Consider the following 23,914-nt stretch of genomic DNA (forward strand, 5'->3'; position numbering starts at 1 on the left):
TATGTATGTGTGTTTAAGATGCTAGGATTTCTCAGATAAGTTAACCACATCCTCTGGATAACATAATGCAATTCCTCCAAATGCAACAGTAGACCTTAAATGTTCTAGTCACAAAAAAAGAAATGGTAAATATATAATAGGATGAAGGTGTTAGCTAATGCTGTGGCGGCAATTATTTTGCACTAAATAAATGTATCAAATAAACACATTGTACACTTTATTCTTTTTTTTTCTGAATGTGGCAGAGAGTACTATCAAACTCCAGTCACAGAGGCAAGCTCTACTGGTGCTAGCGGAAGTCCTGCCATCAATGTAGCACACTTCTGACACTCAGAAGTTCACTGGCCAAGACTGGCCTCCCCTGAGCTATAATAGTGTGCACTGTACACTTTATTCTTACACAATGTAATATGTCCATTATATCTCATAAAGCTGGAAAAAAATGTTTACCCACACGGTTCAAAGTAAAGATCAAATAGTAACTGAACAGAGGAAAAAATAAAATATCTTATAGTTTTTTATTACAATAATATAAAACAAAAACATGAAGATTTTCTGGAGTGAAATATAATATATCAAGTAATAACAGTAATGACAATAATAATATAAAATCAAGCAAAGCACATAAAGATTCATTCTATTCAAATTAACACAACCCCACATCCAAAGAACCATAGGAATATTAGGCCAACAAATGAATAAGATAAATAAGCAAATAAATCTACCTTTAAATATGTATTTGAAAGCATAATGAAAAGATGGCTCAATATTCCACAGGCCACAGACACTTTCTGTGGGAAAATCAGAAAGAATAGGAGGCATCGATGAAGAAGTTGATTTATGGCGGGAAAACAGTGTAACATAGGCTGTCTTTTAAAACTGGGCAAAAATGATATTTTATTACCAATTACCTAGAGTCTGGCTCAGTAAAGCACCTCAAGTATTAGTAAGCCCCAGTCTCTTATAACAAAGTGAAATCCATCTTTTTACAGTCTGTTAATCTTTTATTACTGGCTCCCAGTAAAGATAAAGTTACAGTCCTTTATAAAACCACAAGTGCTATATCGATATATAGCAGAATATTATAGCATAATATTTTATATTATTTAAACCCAAACCTGGTTGTAGATACTTCTGTTTTCTAAAAGTATGGATAAGGTACATAAATCACATTAATGGAGAAAAATATCTCTACCCTGGTTCCTTCCACTTACCATGAAATACAGAATAAATCTAAGATTTCCTATTTTTCAGTGCTTCGTCTGTATTGTTGAAGAGTAAGACCCAGGGCAGATGACATTTTTTTAGAAGAGTTCTTCAATTATTTTTTGGTTCTGGAAAGTATGCCTGAAAGTGAATAAGAAAATGGAAAATTAAATTGTTCTGAAACACTAGTAATGAGAAATTAAAGTGTAATTGTGTCCTGAAGAAGCAATGAGAGAAATCAGCTTGGCAGAAGGCTGGAGCTTACTGAGAAATTTGGTCAGCTCCTAATGGTGGAGGGGTGGAAGAAACTTTAAGAAAGGCGATGTCTAATACTTAATTTTATGATATTTTCTTTTTCTGCAATGTAAAAGTTTCTCTATAAATGAAGCCTACTACAACAAACATACTTTCGTGAATGTTCAGAGGGGCGATTAAGAAAAAGAGGACTATGTTCTTTGTTTGCAATGATAGCAAGAAACTGGTAAATAAGAAGATAGAGGGATATGGAGCATTTTTATAGAGCTGTAAGCCCTGGAAAGGCAGGGACACATCTGTCTTATTCATCTCTCCCTAGAGACTGATCCCATGACTGAGCAGATCTCTGATAAACATGTGCTGAATGAATTCACAAATTATGCCATCAATACATAAACATTAAACACAGTCGTGTGAGAACATATGGAAAAAAGTACTTACCTCTTTCCAGAGATTTTACACAAGATTTCTAGAGGAGTTTAATTCGAGCAATTTAAGAAAAATTTTGAGTTCACCCAAAAACCAGCAGGATGAGGAAATTCTAGCCAATCGGAACAGCACGTGCAGGAGCACAGAAGCATGAAATGGCCCAGTGTGCCTGGAGATTCTCAGATTGTGTGGTGTGGCTCAATATTTGAGTGCATGTGAGAAAGTGCTGGGAGGAAAATTAAAAGGGAAGCAGAGGCCAAAGCCTGCAGACATGACGTGGTACACAATCATCCAGAATTCAGACATTTTACTACAAGGAGATGACTCTGTGAGTATGCAAAGAATAGACTTGTTATTCCTTTTGTTCAGGACAATACACTCTTAGGGAGACAACTTACTGAAATAATGTGGAGAAGCACTCTTTTGTCCATGTTAGTTGAGGAAGGCAGCAGTTTGCACCACGGATGCATTTATTTAGATCCCCAGAGGTGTGGGAGTGCTCCAGCTCACATAACTTCAGATCCAGCACAACATACCTAACACTGAGGCTAGAAGACACTCCCTGCCTGTCGTTGCTGAATTGACGGATCTCAGATGATTCATGAGATGAGATGCCATTCCTTTGTGTTCAGAAATCACTACACATACAAACATAATTGAAATCCTAACACATATGGAAGAAAACCCTAATTAGGATCATCAGAATGTGCTTCAGAAATAACACTGGAGTATAAGGAGACTGGGAAAAGGACCTCCAGGTCTGTTGATTATTATATGCCTAAAATCTGCATATTCATGCTCCTGCAGAAAGCTATCAGGAGCTATGCAGTCCTTATGCTCCTTCTGCAATTGCTGTCTTCCTCTCCCCTTCCACTTGATTCTCCTACTACATAACTGGGTTGTTTTTTTAAAGGCAAGAAGTGGCAAGGACAAGAAAGCCAACTTTTATCAATCTATTTTGTAGCCACAAGCCAAGCTGGCAACTCAAACTTTCTCATTTTTATAACTGCTGAGAATTTATCCTGATATTAGTGATGTTTCAAGATATTTAGACAAAACTATATGGCCACAAGGAAGGCTACTTTACTACTGGGCCTAGCAAAGAGGACGGGGACAGACCACAGCTGACAGGAAGTCCAACAGGGTCTTCGTCTGGGTCCCACAGACCACTGCTAGGACTATAAAGAGATTTCTGAGGTCTATAAACTTCGATATGAAAACATACTGCACATAATTTTTGCTTATTTTAATTGAAATTCAGCATTTCCTTAAATTACAAATGTAAGAATAATGCATAGTATCAGCAGCACCTATGACTCTTACCAAGAGAAATGACAGCTATTTTCATATAATATTTCAGATTTTGCACATAGATCACTTATACACATCACTCATTTGAATTTTTTTTTAAATTTATTCATTTTAGAGAAGGGGGGAGAGAGAGAGAGAGAGAGAAGGGGGAGGAGCAGCAAGCATCAACTCCCATATGTGCCTTGACCAGGCAAGCCAGGGTTTTGAACCAGCAACCTCAGTGTTTCCAGGTTGACGCTTTATCCACTGCGCCACCACAGGTCAGGCCTCATTTGAAATTTTGACGTCTCCCTAATGACACCTAATCACAATCTTCTGCTCTACAGAATGGCCCAACTGTGCCTTGAGTGGTCAGTTAACCCCTCATGATGAAGCTGTGTTCTCACAGTGATAACCAAGATATGGCTCTGCTTTCCAATGCAATTTATCTAAAATTGTTTATTAAGTAATATACTGAAAAGCATAAATCATGGTACTATTTTGACCCCTTTATTTCAGTATACTTGTTATCCTCTGTAATTTTGTGTGTTTTATTATATACATAAAAATCATTCTGAGAATTGGTCTTATGAGTAAGCATCACCAGACTGCCAAAACCAAACATTAAACAAACAAAAAGTTTTGATCTCTTGGACTTTATCATATTGCCTTTTGGCTTTCATGTCAGAAAGGAGTCAAGTCTGAAAGCCAGACTCTGAGAACTCTCCAAAGTTCTGAAATGAATTTGTTTGCTTATATTCATTGCTTAAAATTATTTGCATTCTGTAGTTGTCAGCAACACCCTGAAGCCAGAAGGGCCTACGAGTTTCCCTTCAGAAGCAAATACAAAGCACTAAAACAAGGAGAGATTCAAGCAACAGAGTATTTGGTGGGTGTGTGGTAGCAGAGGTAGGTTTCAAGAGGGAGATAGACACACTGAGATTCCTGGGCCAGATATAGAAAGAGAAGAGGCCATACACTAGCAGCCACTCTGTGAATGAAGAAAGGGATGCTAGGTCTAAGTGTCATCTGCTACCCTCTCAACCTTTTTCAGGAAATTTTAAGGACATAGAAAAATTGCTGAGGAACTACTGTGTGTAATTGTTAAGGATACATTCATGTTCTGATGCAAAAATCTGTTAAAGAACCCTGCACAAGATGACCACTGTGATCCCCTACTAATTCTGGAATATGATCACTAATTTTAGAGATCCAGAGCCCTGCACTGTCTCCAACACATTACCAATCTCACCCTAAGTACTATGAAAAGGACAAAGCATTTCCATGGTATATAAAATGTTGATTTCCCAGGCACCAGGACTTAGTATATCCCATTTACAAGAATAGTAGGTCTCTAAAGAGACAGAAGTAGAATGGGGTCAGTGTTTCATCAGTGCCAGGCCTTGTGCTGGATATTTATTTCATTTCATCTTCAAGGCACTAATTTAAAGTAATACTACTAACCAATTTTCCAGCAAACTAAAACTCAGAGGGATTAATTAATTTACTAAAGTTTATATAAAGTTGTCAAGGCTACTTGACTCTAACTTATTCTATATTTACCACACTGCGCATTGCAGCATCATAAACAAGTGCTCACATTGTGGAACCAAATCTAATCTCCTTCAACCTAATAGTGTTGTGATTTTCATCAGATATCTTTACCTCACTGAGCTTCAATTCCTTTCTCAGTAAAATGTGGATAATAAGATCTATTTCACTTAGAACCATGAACTTGGCACATTATATGTAGGCAATAAAAGCTATTTTCATCATGGCACAGAAAAAAGAACAAGACTCAAAAAGGAAAATCAACAAGAAAGTAAAGATAGCAAGGCATGGCCTAGTGTCTTACATGATTTGTCCAATATTTTGATTCTCTTAGTTTTGATTCAGGATACATTTATTGCACACTCAATAAACACAAAGAACTCCGAAAAATACAAAGATGACTTGGAGTCAGATTCTATTTTTAAAGATTTATTCTTAAAGGAAAAAAAAATGCCCTAGAGGTTACAATGGCCCAGATGAAGGAGATTATCTATCTATCTATCTATCTATCTATCTATCTATCTATCTATCTAATTTATCATGTATGTATCATTTATCTATCTAATTAAATGTAAAAGTAAAGACCTTTATCATATTATAGTGTGATTTTTGGCATTACATGCCTATCTCCAATTATACTGTGAGCCCCATAAAAGCAAAAACTCTTAGTCTTCATTGTCTATCCCAATGCCTAGAACACAAAAGTTACCAAATAAATGTTCCACAAAAAGGAAGAAAAGAGGGGAGCAGGGAGAAAGAAGTGAGTGGAGAAGAAAGGTGGAAGAACAGGATTAATAAAAATAGAGATGGTCTGCTATGAGCCACAATCAGAAGATCATAGGACTTCACAGGAAGGCAATATGAACGGAATGGAAATACTGTGGCATTTGAGATTTATTAGGCAACTTGAAGAATGGGTTGGGACTTAGTCTTATTCACTGTGCCTGAGATGTAGTAGGATTCAGTAGATTTTCCGTTGATTTAATGAGTTAATGGATGAAGAACAAAGGGATAGTAAAGAGTCTTGGGAAATCAGTGTAGAAATGTGAACATGCCAGGTACCTTTCTCAGACTGCTCACAAGACCAAATGAAGGATGAAATCATGGCTTTCAATGTCTCCTACTAACATTTTCATTCTCAAAATAAATTTGCTAGTTTATCTTTTGAAAAATATAAACTAGGAAAACCTCATTTTCTGGTAGATGGCTAACTCATATCTTTATAAATCTGTGCTACCCTCTGGCTCTATGTAGATAGTTCCCAACACTAGGGGGCACAAGATTTGTAAGGCTTTATAACTTTTTACAATATCTGAGACTTATGAGATAAGTTAAACCAGAGAAATGTATCTAATGCCTTTTAAATGACACAGTTTTATATCTCAGGGAACTAGGAAAGCCTATACAGTAAAAACCAAAAGGCAGACAATTACATGAACAACTTTCTTTTGATATCATTTCTAAACTAGCAGCTCAGAGGTTCTGCCTCATTAAGTTAAATATTTTTCCACTCCTTGTACTATTGAAGTGATGGGTCATAATACCTTTGAACTGAATGACATTTAGAGCTCTCTCTCTATCTCTCTCTCTCTCTCTCTCTCTCTCTCTCCTACAACCACTGAACATCGTCTCAAACAGAGATGGTGAGCAGGGGGAGAGAGAAAGATAAAATAGAAAGAAAGCTATTAAACACATACTTGGCAAAACATTAAGATCATGCATCAGATGGTAAGATTACTTGGGGGAAAGAAAGGAAGGAATCGAGGTAAGAGAACAGAAAAGAAGGATATAATATGGTAGGTATCAGCTTACAATTTTTGGATGGGGAATTTTCACATCAATTGAGATGTATTCTGTGAAACACTGTGCCACGCAGTGCAGACAGCAAGATAAATGAGGCACAATTAGTCACTGAGCATCTCACAGCAGAAAGTGAAGACAGGTGTTTTCAATGTAATACAAGGGCCATATCAGCGACATACCCTCATGTGTCAAGTCCCTCATGGAGTTCTAAGTATGTTAACACCATAAAGAATAGAACTCATGTGAATTCCAACACTGCCTCTTACTGCTTGTATCATTTTTGGATACATTACATAATTTCATATAGGTTCAACTTCCTATTGAATAGTAGTACCTACCTCTAAGAACTTTTGAGAATGTTAAATGAGATAACATATATGGAAGTGTTTTTTCTCAGTGCCTGGGCTATAGAAGTTGTAATGTGTGTTTGATCTATTACTATATTTTTCATAGCAAGAAAGAGACAGACAGACAGGGACAGACAGACAGGGAGATATATAAGAAGCATCAATTCTTTGTTGTGGCACCTTAGTTTTTTATTGTTTTCTTTCCCATATGTGCCTTGACCTGGGGACTCTAGCTGAGCAAGTGATCCCTTGCTCAAGCCAGTGACCTTGGGCTTCAAGCCAGCAACCTTTGGGCTCAAGCCAGAGACCATGGGGTCAGGCTTATGATCCCATGTTCAAGCTGGTGACACTATGCTGAAGCTTGTGAGCTCATGCTCAACCTAGATAAGCCCGCACTTAAGCCAGTGACCTCAGGGTTTCGAACCTGGGTCCTCAGTGTCCCAGGCCAATGCTCTATCTACTGCATCACCACTAATCAGACTGATCTATGACTTGAGAATATTTAATTCTGCTCTAAATAACAAGAAAATCAAATGGGATGAATGAAACTTGTTAGAAGTATCAAGTATAGACAGGAAGAAAGTAGTTTGTAAAATGTAGGCAAAATTCACAATGTATGTTAAACATTAATACTGTAATAAGTTTGTAACCCATTAAATATGTTAAAGATGGGTAGGATAAATGGAAGGGATGAGAGAATAAACAAGAGTGCAACTAATAAATGAAAAGGGATGAAAAGGCAAATTAATAAGATGTGATTATGCCACTTCTGGGTTGACAGCTATGCCACTAAAAAATTAGCTACCCATAATTAGAATTGTGCACCTAAAACTTATATAATTTTGTTAAGCAGTGTCACTCCAATAAATTCAACAAAAAGGTAAGAAAATCAGCTACCCAGTACGGGCCCATTATGACCTAGTGCAGTGATGGGCAATCTTTTGAGCTTGGTGTGTCAAAATTCGCCAAAAAACTGAGCATTACTCGGGTGGTGTGTCACTTCGAGAAAAAAACCATAATTTCTCAATATTATAGTTTAAATAACAAAAATGTATAATTGTAATATATAACTGTATTTAATGAACCAAAAACTAATTATTTAACTTACCTGCTTAGTGACTTCTTTGTTCATCTGTCAGTCGGTTTCTTTTGTTGGTCTTGATATTATTTAACTTGTGTGGGGTGCTGTGAACTAAGATAAGTGAGGGGTAGGGGGAATTCTTTAACTAACCTGCCTATTAGTGACTTTTTTGTTGCTGAATTTCATTGGCTAAATCTTCAATTGAAGGTTGGTATTTTGTACACTTCAAGCCCAAGCAAGCGCTACTAACTTCATCTGTCAATCTGTTTCTTTTGTTGGTTTGATATTATTTAACGCTGAGAATAAGCTCTCACAAAAGTACGTAGAGGAAAAAATTGTGAGTAAAGCCATTTTTCAGGGTGCTAAAAGTGTCTGGTAATCGGTTCCAGGCACTCCAAATTTCCTGTTCGTAGTAGCACTCCTCTTGATTCTCCAAGCAGCACCTTCCCGGATTCTCAAGCTTCGACCTGAAGTTGACAAACACCTGAGCCCAGATGCTGTCTTGAAATTCTGCAAGTTGCATCTTATGTAAATTAAGATGGCTGCCGCTATTTCTAATGGCGGGAAACAGCACCCATAGCACAGGCCCTCTCCTCTCGCAGCCTCTCCCTCACTTATCTCAGTAATGATGGTCAATTAGAAATCCACGACACCCCAGAAGAGTAGATTGGATGATAGTTGCTGTGGTTATATGGATGCTGGTAATGGTAATCACAGGTCCTCCAGAGATGCATCCCCTGTGGCATTCTGCTACTCACTGCTCCACCGGCCGGAAGTGAAGTCAAAGATCCCCTAATGGCCTAACCAGAAGTCCCAGAACTAGATGCTCTGTGCCGGAGTTCTGTTGTTTTGGCCTACAGACCTCCGCACAGAGTGTCTACACTACAGCAGATGTTTTATCCTTGGCTACTGCACCTGGCCATGCAGGAGCCAAGAATGAAACATCCTTCTTGGCATGTGGCCCCATACTTCTCTGGTATTCAGCCGCATGTGGCTGCGTGTCATCAAAAATGGCTATGTGTGTCAGTGCTGACACGTGTGCCATAGGTTCGCCATCACAGACCTAGTGTAACCTCTGCCCAAGAAACACAAGTATAATTCTTAACAGCTCATCAGGCTAATTTGTGAGCTATAGGATATGCCATGTGTATCTTCATCTCTACCTCTGTGAAAGACAGAATATATAATATATTTGGGCTCGGGTAGCTTCTATTTATATGGACAATTTGTTCAAACTTCAATTCCGGTCTTCGTATACACAATATCAACATCTTTTTGATGCAACAAGAGAAAAAGAAAAAGTACAACACAGCATATTTTGGGTAGTGTAGCCCATACATCTCACTTGCATCTTAGCCTGAACATATTAACATGATCTCTTTCCCTTTTAAATTGATTTGTAAAGCTATGCAATTAAAGCACTTTATTTGGTTTCTGAAACCTCTGTCCCACAACCTTGGAGATAGCTAGTGTGGGTGTATAACTGGAGGCTGCCATTGCTTCAAGGTGATTCCTACATGTCAAAAGTGGTGGGTGTATATCAGCTCCCTTCTCTTTTCTATCTTACCGAATGGTAAGAAAATAATAAATTCAGTACATTTTGGAATGAGTACGGTTTAATTATATTTTCCTAGTGACTCTACTTATACAAAATATGTCTATCATTGCAAGTTCCACTCATAACTCCTGCTATGTAACCATCAGCTCACACAGCGTCACCTCTGGCAGTAGTGCATTAGACCAGATAACCATTGACTAGCCAGAGAGCTGAGACTTGTGAGACATTATTCAGAAAGATCCACTAGGTAATGAGGTTGAGAATTTGGACTTGAGACATGTCTCTGAAGCTAGTATCAGTTACAAAAAGAAACTAAAGTGGACATGCCCAAGGGCTAGTATGAAAAGTGGGTTAAGAGATGAGCAGGGCTCTATTGGCCACATTCAGGATGATGAGAAATGAAGAGATTGCTAGTCTACAAAAAGAGGAATCAAAGCAGAAGGATATTTGGAGGAAGTAGAAATCACTGACGAGTGACCACAATTTCCCCCTGGGGAAATAAGGATGGGAAAGTTGCTTCAGTTGAAGGTTTCCATTTCTAGCTTTAGTGAGACCCAACAATTTAGAAGTTCTCATCTTGGGTCCTCCACCCCAGTACAGATTATAAGAAACTTCTATTGACATTGTGGTAGTTTTTTACTGTTTCTGTTTTTCACAATCAAATAAATAAAAGCTTCCATTAGAATACCACTTGTTCATTTTAATGTCACAAAATAACCTCATTAGAAGCCACTTACACATCTTGTTTTGAGTGAATATTGATGGTAAATTATATGATTCAATTAATATGGTGTCACTCATATATTGAAGTGCCAAACTCAGTTAGTATGTCATAAAAGGCACCAGCTGAGGAGAACCTAGTAAATTAGAGTACTTGCAGATGACATTAAAGCAGCTAACAGAGTCCTGGTTTACTTACACCTAAACCATCTAAAAGAATTATTCCCAACAAGCTTCATAGTCTCATGCTATTAGACAAGCTAATAATAGAGGGAAAAAATAGCATGTCCTCTAACTCACTCAATTTATAGAAATGCCAACAAAAATTGTCATCAATTAGCAAACTGAGTGTGAAAGAGCAGTAATGTTGCTTCTCAAAAAATGTATTCCACTTGATAGTTGGATCACATTTGGCCTACATGTAATTATTTCTTGGTGAAAAATTAATTAGTGCAAAAACAAACAAATAGAAACAATAACAAAAAAACCCTAATCTACTTGTCTCCTGATTTTATGAGAAATAAACTGTCACAGCTTGACAAGGTCACATAAAAATTTGTAAGTATGTCACAGAGAAGCCAAAAGTAAATTTCTCAGCCGAGTTTTATTATATATGTATAATAAATACATGTATATTGACTATTAAACTGATTTACAGCTCTAAAAATTATTTCTTACTGAGAAAAGTATTTTAAATGGGAGTTTTAATGTGGCTTTAACACCATTTCCCCTCAATTATACTCCAAGCATTGTGTCAAGGATTTTTGACAAATAGATTGTTATCCCTATGTACAAAAGAGTAAATGGAGATTCAGAGCAATAATATTAATTGCCCAGGAATTCACAGCAAGTAAATTACAGAGCTCATATTCTAATTAAACTGTGTTTAGCTCCAAATCTAGCATTTTCATTTCATCATGCTACTTCAACTCAATAAAAAAAATGTGTTAAATTCATGCTATTTAAGCAATAAAATGTGGTTTATTTCAATCATTTTTATAGACACTTGTTTGACAAGCTCTAACTTTATTTAAACATAATAAATAGTTTAGGTATTTTTCACTGACTCAGTGAGATCATCAGGATCACTGTCATTATATAAAGTATAAAAAGGTGCTGGTCTGGGGCTCACCAAGAACACAGAATTTGTCATCCCTAAAAGAAATAGCCTTCAGTCATCATATAGTTTGTCCATACATTTTTGAAATAAATAAATGAAAAAGTCCTTTGGGCACCTGTCACTTAGCATCTCCAAAATTAAATTTATTTTCTATAGTTTCCTTTTTGAAAAAAATACAATAATAATAAACTGACTTGTCTTGTACTTCCTTCCCTATTTCAGTGAATGAGATCACCATCCATCCTATTTCCTACACTAGAATTCTAGAAGTCATTCTGACTCCTGTCTCTGATCCTCTGCATTCAATGTGTTCCTAAGCTACATACCTTCTAGATCTCCTCTCCCAATACACTTCCCTCCCATCTCTTCCTTAAGTCTGCTTAGTATGGAGGGCATCAAGGGACTTACATTCAGCCTATGCAGAGCCCCAGTAAGACATCATTCATGGAATAGAGTAAGGTTGGGATAGATATGCCCATGGCTCCATCTCTACTAAGAAGCTGTGAGATGGCTGTGACCTTTGACAAAAGGTCACAAACCTTATCACCCTTCTGTAGAGTTTTTTTATCTCCAAGTTCTAGTAACTACTCTCTCCTTTTATAACTTAAGCCTATGAGTAGAGATCACTCACCATTGAAGCAATCTACCTTACAGCATACCTGTATTCTGCCCTCACCTTTGTACATAGTTATTATACTAAAATCAACTCAAGATAATTATTTTGAGTTTGCCCTCCGTTTCTTGCATTCTGACAAATACAGTTATGTCATCTTGTTTATTCTAGATGTTTCTTGAATCTGGTTTTTTTCCCCCAATGCTTTTTCTTTATCTTTTTTTTTTCTGAGAGAAACAGACAGACTGGGAGAAAAATCAGAAGCTTCAACTCATAGTTGTGGCACCTTAGTTGTTCATTGATTGCTTTCTTACATGCCTTAACTGGGGGATCTAGCTGAGCCAGTGACCCCTTTCTCAAGTTTGTAACCTTGGGCTCAAGCCAGTGACCTTGGGATTCAAGCCAATGACCTTGAGATTCAAGCCAGCAACCATGGGGTCATATCTATGATCCCATGCTCAAGTCGGTGACCCCGCTCTCAAGCTGGTGAGCCCACGCACAAGCCAGTGACTTCAGGGTTTCAAACCTGGATCCTCAGCATCCCAGATCAATACTCTATCTATTGCACCATTGTCTGGTCAGGCTGGAACTTCATCCTTTATATCCTGGATTTCCGCAATGCCTACTTGCCCAATCCATTCTATTCTCCATATTCTATTAGAGGCATCTTTTTTAAAAATTCAGGTTGGCAAATCAGGGCCCTTTCTAAAATACCTCAGTGACTAACTGACTCTCATTGTATCACAGTAACTCCAAACCCTCAAGGTATCCAGGTTTCTTTATTGTCTAAACTACATTCACCTCATCAGACTCATTGCACAACAGTCTCTATTGAACTCTGTTTCAGCCATGCTTGTTAGTAGTTCAGCAGGCTTCCATAATGCATTAGGCTTAATCCCCCAAACCCAATATAGTCTTGTACAATTTACTTCCTCCACCCAAATCAACCTTCTGACTCAACTTCTATTAGCTAAATTCTAGTCCCCTTGCAGGACAAGCTTTGGCTTCATAGTCCCTGGGAAGCATTCACAGAGATCTCTTCCCATTCTAGGCTAGTGTCTTTTTCTGTGTTCCCATATGCCTAACTTTGTCATAATACTAATCACACTACCACTACTTGCCTTTACTAAACAACAGTTTCCTTCAAGGCAATAACCAAGTTTATTATCTCTGTACCCGTAGTTCCAGGAAAGTATGTGACACAGAATAGATATTATATAAAGGTTTGTTGAATTAATTAAGCACACCCTATAAACATTCCTTCCAGCAAAACACAAACCTTACAAAACATATTTTTCCTATATTCTCTTTATCAAGGTGTCTGGTACAGAAGCATTTGTGATGTGCATGCTTATCTGAAATATGAGGTGATATTGATTTGTATGTATATTTATAATTCAGGCAGTCACATTATGCCATGCTTTGGTAATAGCTGCATAATTCTCCCACTGGGAGAGCAGTTTCTATAATCGCAGTTGATGATTTCTTTTTATAGACTTTATATTTTATGCAGTGCCTTTTATTGTCAGAAATCAAATTAAGAAAAAGATTTCTTCTGAAATGAGGCATCAGGCCCTGAAAACTATAAATCCAAAGGTAGGAACTTATCTATCCCAATGAATCGCCAAGTAAATTACCAGCAGAAATTGCAAACTGCTTGAGAAAATAGTTTTCAATGCACCAACAGAGAGTAGGATTTAAAATCAGAACAAATATGATATGGAAAGACTCACAGAACCTAAGATCTTGAACTTTGAGAATCTAACTGCTGAGATACCACAAAGAAATCACACCTCCACCTATTATGGATATCAACATAATAGTCAATTATTTCAGTCTCTGCTATTTGTTGATGAGCAGACTCCATAGTTGTAGATTACAGAATATTAGGTATGGTTGTTGTCTTTCCATATGTATAATAAAGCATTTCTTGTCATAGAATCTTTGACATGTTCATTGACCCTTTGCCATGGAGATCATAAACTTCACATTTTGTGGGAATGCATCTCCCCATTTGTCAATTATCTACTGCTGAATAACATACCACCATAACTTAGTAATGGCTTCATTTATTCTATCACAGTTCTATGGGATGGTAATGTGGGCTAGGTTCAGCTGGGTGATTCTTTTGCTGAACTCCCCCATGTGATAAATGGTGAGCTGTTGAGTCACTGGGGCTGATTCAGTTATGAGGAACACGCATGAGACAACCAGGGTGAATGGAGCCTCTCTCCAAGTACCGCTTCCCTCTCTATCAGGATACCTGCAATTCTCCACATGGAGGTCATAGAATTCCAAGGGCAGAAAGAGAGGGCAAACCCCAAAGCACAAGCACTACAGTTTAGGTCATGTTTACTACTTTCCCATTTACCAAAGCAAGGCACATAACCAAATACAGAATTAATGTGAATGGAGAGTAGTGAATGTTATAAATACAGGAAGACATGAACAAATTGGGGGCCTGTACTACAATATTCCACTATATTATTTTTTTCTTTTTTGTGTGAGAAAGAGAGAGAGAAAAAGAACAGACAGGGACAGACAGACAGGAAGGGAGAGAGATGAGAAGCATCAGTTCATAGTTGTATCACTTTAGCTGTTCATTGATTGCTTTCTCACATGTGCCTTGACTGGGAGGCTGCAGCTGAGCCAGTGACCCCTTCCTCAAACCAGAAACCTTGGGCTTCAAGTAAGTGACCTTTGGGCTCAAGCAAGCAAACATAGGGTCACATCTGTGATCCAATGCTCAAGCCAGTGACCTCGGGGTTTTGAACTTGAGTCCTCAGCATTCTAGACTGATGATGCTCTACCCACTGCACCACAACCTGGTCAGGCTTAAATTTACTATTTCTGATATTTGCTTCTGTGTGGTGGAGGTTCAATTATGTAATATCCCTGGCCTCCTTTTTCTGCTTTATGCCATCATCCCCAGGAGAGTGGGAGTAAATTTTTTTCCTGGAAATTCATGTGATAATAAAGCAAGCATACTCAGTGAGCTCTTTTCTTTTATCCCATTTGGAGTAGGTATACCTATAGAGATTATGCAATTCTCCCTGTACCCTGAGTTTCCTTTGTCTATTGAATTTAGGGGTTCAGTAATAGAAAATCCATTTGTTTACACATAAGAGCTATATTCTCCAAAATCTAAATTTTGCCAATAAAGAAAATTTGGACCCTGCCTATTTAAACTACTGTCTTATTTCTCAATTAGTACAGAAATTAGTCAAAGAAGAGCCTACCCTTCCATCCTAATCCTCTCCAAGGACACACACACACACACACACACACACACACACACACACACAAAATAGCACTTGTGTATAGAGCAAGAGCAAAATGGTCTTTTTTTAATATTTAATTAATTAATTAATTAATTGTGTTTACATAGATTGTAGGGTCACCCCGAATGCATCCTACAGAATGGTCTTTTTGGACACCTTTGACAATCCAATATAGAGTCACTGTCAGCTATGACAGTTTTGTCAAGTGCTTTGTCAAGACTGAGGTAAAGGGGTATAATGAGAATGCCCTTATGAAGGTCTAAAATTGTAAAACCACAAGTTTGTTCATGTGGATAAGAACTCCATCTGGTCACCAATATGAGTAGGACCTCCAACCCTCAAGGGCTATAAGAACTCAGAGCTCTAACCACTCAGTTTTCAAGCTTGGCTATACCAAGGATCACACTTAGAGCCCTACAGGATGCTTATTTTACTAAATGTGCACCACCACTGTAGACATGTGACTTGAGACCATGCCCACTTCTCCACCTGTGGACCCACCAGTAACTGGAACTTCACCCTGGACACTCACTATTCTTATCTTTATTGCATAAACTCCCCCTCTCTGTATGTTACCTGAATATGACACCTTTGGCTTACTGGGGAGGTCTCCCTAATGAACCTGGCATTGTTGGAAGAAACAAATATATGTGAGTGACTCCTTTCAGGGATGCTCCCTTGCTCACAAAAATTTGAACGAGAAATTTTAGTTGTGCTAAAGTGACAGCAACCTAAACTGAAAATAAAAAAAAAGAAAATTATTAAGAGGAGAATTCCTGGGAATTACTACAGAATAGTGATTCTAGAATTCCATCATTGAACAATGGAGAACTTGATGAAGTAAAGTCTTTGAGTAAAGACTTCAGCTTCAAGCTTAGGGAGGACAGACAAAACTTGAAAAGATCCCAATGCATTACAGAACCCAAATAAGAATAGTAAACCAGTGCACTGAGGCAGGAGATAAGCCTAACCCAAGGACTCTAAGTAAGGGTCACTAAGGCTGTGTTTATCAAAATAATTGGAGTTGGGAACAAAGACAAAATTAACTAGAGTGGGATGGAAGAACCTACATGTTTATAAATGAAGAGAGTGGTAAACTAAAGAAAGAAGATTAGCACATTTTTCATTTTCAACTTCTAAAATTTTAAGTAGTTTTATACTTCAGCATTAATCAAAATAACAACCCTAACAATTATGTATGATTAGTCTCATTCTATGAGTGAATAGAGATAAAAGAAAATTAAGGGACTTCTCAAGTGTGTTGTAAAAAATTTAATCTTGCACCAAAAGGAAGTCTGGCCTTTGTCCTGGCCCCCAGGGAGGTAAAGTGTCTGTGTTTGTTTGAGGGTCTCGCTAGTCAAATAGTAACAATGTGAATTAAAGTGGAGGTTTTGACCCACACAAATCATGTGATTTAGAATTGAAGCCATCCAGTTCACCAGGACAGGTTGGACACTAAAGACTAAGATCATCTATTTGGATCATCAATCAATCATACCCATGTAATGGAGTCCCAGTATGAACATAATCTTATGTGAGCTACCCTGGCTGGCAGTACTCCATGCATATTGTCACACATCATTGCCGAGGGAGTGACACAATTGCCAGGATAGTAATGATGGAAGCTTCATGTTTGGAATACTCATGGACTCTGCTTTAGGCATTTCTCCCTTTGGCTGACCTTAATCCCTGTAATAAACCATCACTGTGAGTGTAACAGCTTTCACTGAGTACTGTCTTTCTAGAAAATGATCAAACCTGAGGGTAGTTTTATGAGAACTACCTCCCACTCCTGAATTTTCATTTGGTGTCAGAAGAGCAGTCTTATGAAGGACTATCTGTCCATAACTCTGTAGTTGACCCTAAACTTTCACACCAAAATAACCCATGAGCTATCATGGCTCTGCAATTTGCACAATGAAAACTCCAATATTTTCTATTTACAGAGTACAACTAATACCACCAATTGAAGTCAATAAAATTACTGTTTAATAGCTCTTTTAAGTAACAGATAACTTCAGTCTACTTATTAGAACTGAAAACTATATGGATAAGGAAAAATACAAAATTAACTGTTCAGACTATATGTCTTATTAGTAATAAGCTTTAAGCCAAATAAAATGCAAGTCTAGATAACCAAAAATTGGCATGACAAGGTCAAATATCTTGGGGCACTGTGCAATACTTGACAATTCCTGTTAACCTCACTAGGAAGAGGTAAAGTTATTCAAACCAAGTCCTGGCATAAAATCAAAATTGGAACTAAAAACCAAGGTGAAAAAAATAAGTCCATATGAGGGAACTAAACGAAGTAAAACAAGTGTGGAGATAGTTCATATCCAGAAGCTTGGAACTTTATAAGGCTTAACACTAAATTCTGAAATATTCCAGGGAAAGGCTACTGTTCTCAAGATGGAATAATAATCCACTACAGTGTCTATGACTGGGAATTTTCAGGGACACTTCAAATTACTACCCGAGAACATGTTTGGAGTATATCTACCCATTGTTAAGAAAAGTTAGCTGACCTGTGGTGGCGCAGTGGATCAAGCTTCGACTTGGAATGCTGAGGTCGCCAGTTCAAAACCCTGGGCTTGCCTGGTCAAGGCACATATGGGAGTTGATGCTTCCTGCTCCTCCCTTCTCTCTCTCTCTCTCTCTCTCTCTCTCTCTCTCTCTCCTCTAAAATGAATAAATAAATAAAAATAATTTTAAAAAAAGAAAAGTTAGTAAAAGTCAATAAGTTAAACATACAACAAATATAAATCAAATAAAATGTTAATATGTTTAGATATTGGTACCTAGGGGATGTTTAAAGTGGTACTCAACATAGAAGTATGGTGCTGCCTAAAGAGGGTATGTATTTTAAGTTTGGACTTAAGAATATAGTAAATTTCTCTGCCAGGAGGATTTTAAACAAAATTTCTAAAAATCAGGACCTGTGTCTTATTCTTTACCATTTGTCCAACTTCTAGCACAGGGATAGGACATATCACCCAATAAAGGATTGCCAGATCTGCTAAATTAATAAAAACAAGTGAAAAGGGTACCATAATCAGAGCCCTACTGAGCCAGGGTGTGGGGCAAAACAGCTGCAATCAATAAAAACTAGAGGTGCTGTCAAGAAGGAAGACTACCCCCCCTACACACCTACACATACACACACACACACACACACACACACACACACACACAAATCTGGTGGAGACCAGCTGATCCAACCTGGGGACTAATTTCACCTTTTGGTAGTGTAAAGCCAATAGCCATGGCCACCATCACAGCCACCTGACCTGTACAGGTTTGCATTTGATTTGGACAGACAGTAATGAAACAACGGAGCCAAGAACTTGTGGGCCATTACATCCTAGCTTGCACTCGGCAGGCAAGAAATACACACAGTGGGAAAACACTTCCCTTTCTATTCAGGGCTCCCAAAGCCACTGACTTATCCGAGTTTCTTAGAATCAAAGGTTCCTACCTCACTAGCCTTATTCACCTCTGTTCCCCATCTCCTTCTCTCTGCACAAACTGGCTTCTCCTTCAGCACTCTGCCATCTTGGCTGCTTCTCCTCTCCTCCATGTGGCCTTTCTCTGCTCTCCTCCAGCATGGGCTCCTCTGCCCTATTTTATAGTGTAGAAATCAAAACCTTTAATCCAATATACAAACAAGGAAGTCTCTGATACAAAGTCACTTATCTGAGGCATAACAACCCTGCCTGCTTACAGCCTTTCCCCCACACCCAATGCAAACTATAAGTGAGCAAACATATATATCATATTTATAAACTTATTTGACCAATAGGTAGGTAAGCTCTAGCCTTATTATATGGTCATTGTAATACATCAACAAACTAAACAATACACCAACACACCCCAATCACCATACTGAAAGTAGAAAGCCCATATAAGGACATAACTGGTCAACTGGGTTTTTCCAAGAAGTCTCCACTCCTTTCCCTGAAAAGATCTGAATATCCCTCCCCCTCCCTGAATGTTCTACCCCGCCCCAATTAAATAAACCTCAATAAAGGGAGCAAATTTCACTAAAATGCTGCTGCTCTGTCTGTGAAGTAGCCCATTCTCTGTCTCATTACTTCAGTAATGAACTCATTTTCTCTTTAAACTTTATGCTGGTTTGCATTTGAATTCTTTCCTACCCAAAACCAAGAATGCACACTGAGTCTCCAACACTTGGGTTCTCTACCTCTAAAATGCCTGCATCGCACACAGTGGCCAGGACATGGAAACAACCAAAAAGCCCATCAATAGATGACTGGATAAAGAAGATGTGGCACATATACACTATGGAATACTACTCAGCCATAAGAAATGATGACATCGGATCATTTACAGCAAAATGGTGGGATCTTGACAACATTATACGAAGTGAAATAAGTAAATCAGAAAAAACCAGGAACTGCATTATTCCATACATAGGTGGGACATAAAAGTGAGACTAAGAGACATTGATAAGAGTGTGGTGGTTACAGGGGGAGGGGGAGAGGGAGAGGGAAAGGGGGAGGGGGAGGGGCACAAAGAAAACTAGATAGAAGGTGACAGAGGACAATCTGACTTTGGGTGATGGGTATGCAACATAATTGAACGACAAGATAACCTGGACATGTTATCTTTGAATATATGTATCCTGATTTATTGATGTCGCCCCATTAAAAAAATAAAATTATTTAAAAATAAATAAATAAATAAATAAAATAAAATAAAATAAAATGCCTGCATCACTACTACCTGAAAGACTCTTCTCCCTCTCTGCCCTCTACCTTTTAGCGACCAATTTCTCTTAGTTACAAAATGGGACAGGACGGATGGGATGGGACAGGATGGAATAGGATGAAATAAAAAATAATAAAAATAGTAATCTCTAATATTCCTTCAGCTCTAGAAACACAGTGATTCTGATTCTCTTCCTTCTGTTTTTTTATACTACTAGGTAAAAAGGATAGAAAAATCTATAAAATAGGCTCCTGAAAGTAATTTAGATATTTATTATTTTTATTATAGATAATGATGAAAAGAAGCAATTATGGGATATTGGTTAAAAATTACCTTGACCTGTTTCACATTAAAGTATCATGTTAATTGTTCCAATCATATAATAGTCTTACTGGTAATAAGCACGAAGTCAAATACAATCCAGAGCAGGGCAAAACTTTGCACCCATGATCAAGTCTCTTGAGGCAGCTTTGCGAAACTTGACATTTAATTTAAAAAGCATGGAAGCATGATGGAAAAGCATCTCTTTGTGGAGAGTGGAGAGCAGTGGTGCATTTTATTTGACATGGTGGATTTGCTTTCCTTTATTTTCATATTTTAATAAGTTCAACTCATGAAAGCATAATGAAAATAGAAATATCAGCTATAATCAGGATGCATGGACATTTGGGGATCTTGATTTAAAAAGCAGTTGCCTTCCTAAGTCTTTCAACAAAATGTAAATTAAACAAATGAAATTGCCTAAAACATCACTGATTCCCAAGGGAATGTAATCATGCTTAAATGCCAACACTAAATTAATCAGAGGAACAGAATGTGAAGATGAGAAATTTCATTTTAAGCACCTTCATGTTTCATTAAAGTAAGTGGACAAGGCAGGTCAGGTTAAGACTTGGCAAAGAATGATTTGAAAAGCAAAAGGCAAAGGTTTCTATCTCAAAACTGTGCAGCAGAGAGGCTATTCAAATAGAAATAAATGTTAATTCATGAGCATTGTATGCTCCATAGTTCATCATTTTCCCAAGATATGCTTTTCTCTCAATGCAGAATTCTGGAAGAAAATATATCAGTATTTGTGTTACTGTTATATTCTTAAAATAGCTTAGTTATAGTTTTATGTATTGAACTAACTTTGCTAATAAAACAATCATGGTCTTCTACATTGAACTGATCTAAAAAACTAAATTGAGCTGTCAATCAAAGCATGGTATATATTTAATTTTCAATGAGCAGAGAAAGGAATATAATATGTACGCAAAGGTAAATGGACAAAACTTGTTTCAGAAATAATTTACTTATTCAACAAATAATTAATGAGTGCCTATTCTATACCAGGCACTATTTTAGATGCTTGCTATGTACAGCGAACACACAAACACACACACATGCACACACAACCTTTAAATTAAAAAAGTAAAATTTTTGTGGCAGAGTTAAATATAATAACTAGAATTAAAAAAAATGTAGGTTGGTGTAAGGAGAAAAGGAAGTATATGGTTGAGGAAAGGAGACAAGTCACAGTATCAAAGAGAGTTATGAGAGTAAACCTCATTATAAGGGGAATTTAAAAGAGGTGACAGAGTTATCCATGGAGATGCCTGTGAGATCATTCCAGAAAGAGGAAATAGTCATTTCAAAGGCCCTGAGGCTGAGGTATGATTTTGAAGTAAATTAAATGTGAGATATAAAAAAGAAACAAGTTAAAGATGACCCTAAGATTTTTGGCATGAGCTACTAAAGGAAAGAAGTTGTCATCAACTGAGATAGAGAATATTGTAAGAAAAGCTTATGATTAGTAAAGATAAATTCCATTTTGGACATGTTGAGTTAAGATGTCTAGTAGAAATCCAAACAGAGAAGTGAAGAAAGTAATTAGATATGCTGGTTCAGAATCCAAGAGAGAGATCTGGACTGGAGATATAAATTTGGTAACTCTTAATGTATAGAGCAGTGGTAGTCAACCTGGTCCCTATTGCCCACTAGTGGGTATTCCAGCTTTCATGGTGGGCAGTAGCTGAGCTACCAAAGTATAAATTTTATAAAAAGATAGATTTAACTATAGTAAGTTGTTTTATAAAGATTTATTCTGCCAAACTTAGCAAAAATCCGACATAAAGTACTTGGTAAGTAATTATTAATATATGCTTTAACTTGCTGTAACTCTGCTTTATAAATTTTATAAAGTAAAGTTACTTCCCTACTTTATAAATCACCATTACTGTGGAACTGGTGGGCGGTTAGAAAATTTTACTACTAACAGAGATACAAAAGTGGTGGTAGGTATAAAAAGGTTGACTACCCCTGGTATAGACGATAAAGCCATAATAATGAAAATCTCAAAGATTAGGACTCACTTATTCAGACTTGCCAAGAAATATAAGCTTTCCTAATTTTTGGTCTTTTGCCCTTTCTCTTTTGACCTTTTCTCTCAACATCACATCCCACATAATAAAGTCAACTAACTCATTTAGTTCATATGAAATATCCTCTAAAAAGCTTTACATTCTATTGAAGTTAACATCTATTCTTGCTATTGTATTTTCTTAGCTCTTTGTTGGGCTCTCTATTTTCATTTTTATCATAATACAGCCCTTATGCTCACATCTTCTCTGCTTGACCAAGAAAAGATTTAGAATAGAGATTTATTAATAGTTATGTTTCTACCCCAGTGCCTAGCCTAGTGTCTAACACAGTGCCTAATGCTGTACATATTAATTGAATATATTAGGTCAAATTCAATTACTAAGTCTTCAGGTTAAAATAGAAAATCATTTAAGCAAAGAAAGGAGAGAAAAATTATGTTTTTATCTAGTTTGTGTGCAGCTTGAACTAGAATTGGAGAATTATAGAGAGAAATTTCATGCGGTCTTTAAGTTGGGAACATACAAAATTATTTAGCACTTATTTTGTGAGAAGAAGTTTATATAGGTTAACTCATTTTATTTATCCAATAAGCTTATATAGTTGGGAAAACTGAGTAGTAGAGAAGAACAGGAATTTGAGCCCAGATGTGTCTGACTAAAGAGCTCATATTCCTTCCACTGTCCACTGCTATGCTTGGGGTGTTCAGAGCTCTGAGCATTACAGCAAAAGTCCACAGGCACCAGATGACATTTTTAGACTTCTGCCATTTTAAGACTTAAACAGTACCCTCAACTCTTTTCAAATTGAGATATCATCATTCTCCCCAACATCTCACCCTCACTATTCACCTTGAGAAGTTCTATTTCTTAGGAGGACAAAGAAAAATTAAAGTCAAGAAAGAATGAAAAAGGAACTGGCTGGCCCTTAGATCTATCCCAGGATTGAACATGTCTTTTGTTTAGGTCTCTGTAGCCTGAGACATCACAAGGCCTTCTCATCTACGGACCAAAGTTCTAGTTTGGGAAATATTATATTGTCTGTTTTTACAGTCAGATAACCTGGGTTCAAATGCCAGCCTTACCACTTACACAGTTGTGGGCCTCACAACAATCATTTAAATTTTCTGAGCCTCAATTTCTGCATCAGGAAAAAGAGGGCCATAACATCTGCCCTGCTTAAATCATAGAACTGTTGTGAGGATGGAAGAAATAATAAAGGACAAAGTGCTTCATATCCAGAGCTATTTTTTTTAGCTTAATCTATTTACCAAGGACCATGTGACTTTTTCTGAGGTCTGCCTTGCATAAGTTCAGTGTACAGTATATGAGAGATGTGAAAAAAAAAAAGATATTGGTTTGTTGTCAAGGCATTTAGGTATCTGAAATAAGACTAAGGAATAACCCAGAAATAAATAAGAAGCTTAATACAATAACTTCTTAGGACTGTCCCTTTAAACACAGAATTATTTGATAGACTTCAAATGGATGAAAGCAAGTCCTTAAAACAAATAAAACCACAAAGAACACCCATAGTAGGTTACAAAAACCACCACAATTTGTTGCAGC

At 37.2% G+C, this 23,914-nt stretch overlaps 1 non-coding gene across 1 annotated transcript; it reads right to left on the bottom strand.

The window, feature by feature from the left end:
- Positions 1–234: 234 nt before the first annotated feature.
- LOC136389774 (small nucleolar RNA SNORA62/SNORA6 family) lies at positions 235–383 on the bottom strand. Its single transcript, XR_010748348.1, has one exon. It is a non-coding gene; the product is annotated as a small nucleolar RNA SNORA62/SNORA6 family (small nucleolar RNA).
- Between the last annotated feature and the right edge of the window lie 23,531 nt (positions 384–23,914).

Source organism: Saccopteryx leptura, chromosome 1 (genome assembly GCF_036850995.1).
Source record: "Saccopteryx leptura isolate mSacLep1 chromosome 1, mSacLep1_pri_phased_curated, whole genome shotgun sequence".
NCBI classification, from domain to species: domain Eukaryota; kingdom Metazoa; phylum Chordata; class Mammalia; order Chiroptera; family Emballonuridae; genus Saccopteryx; species Saccopteryx leptura.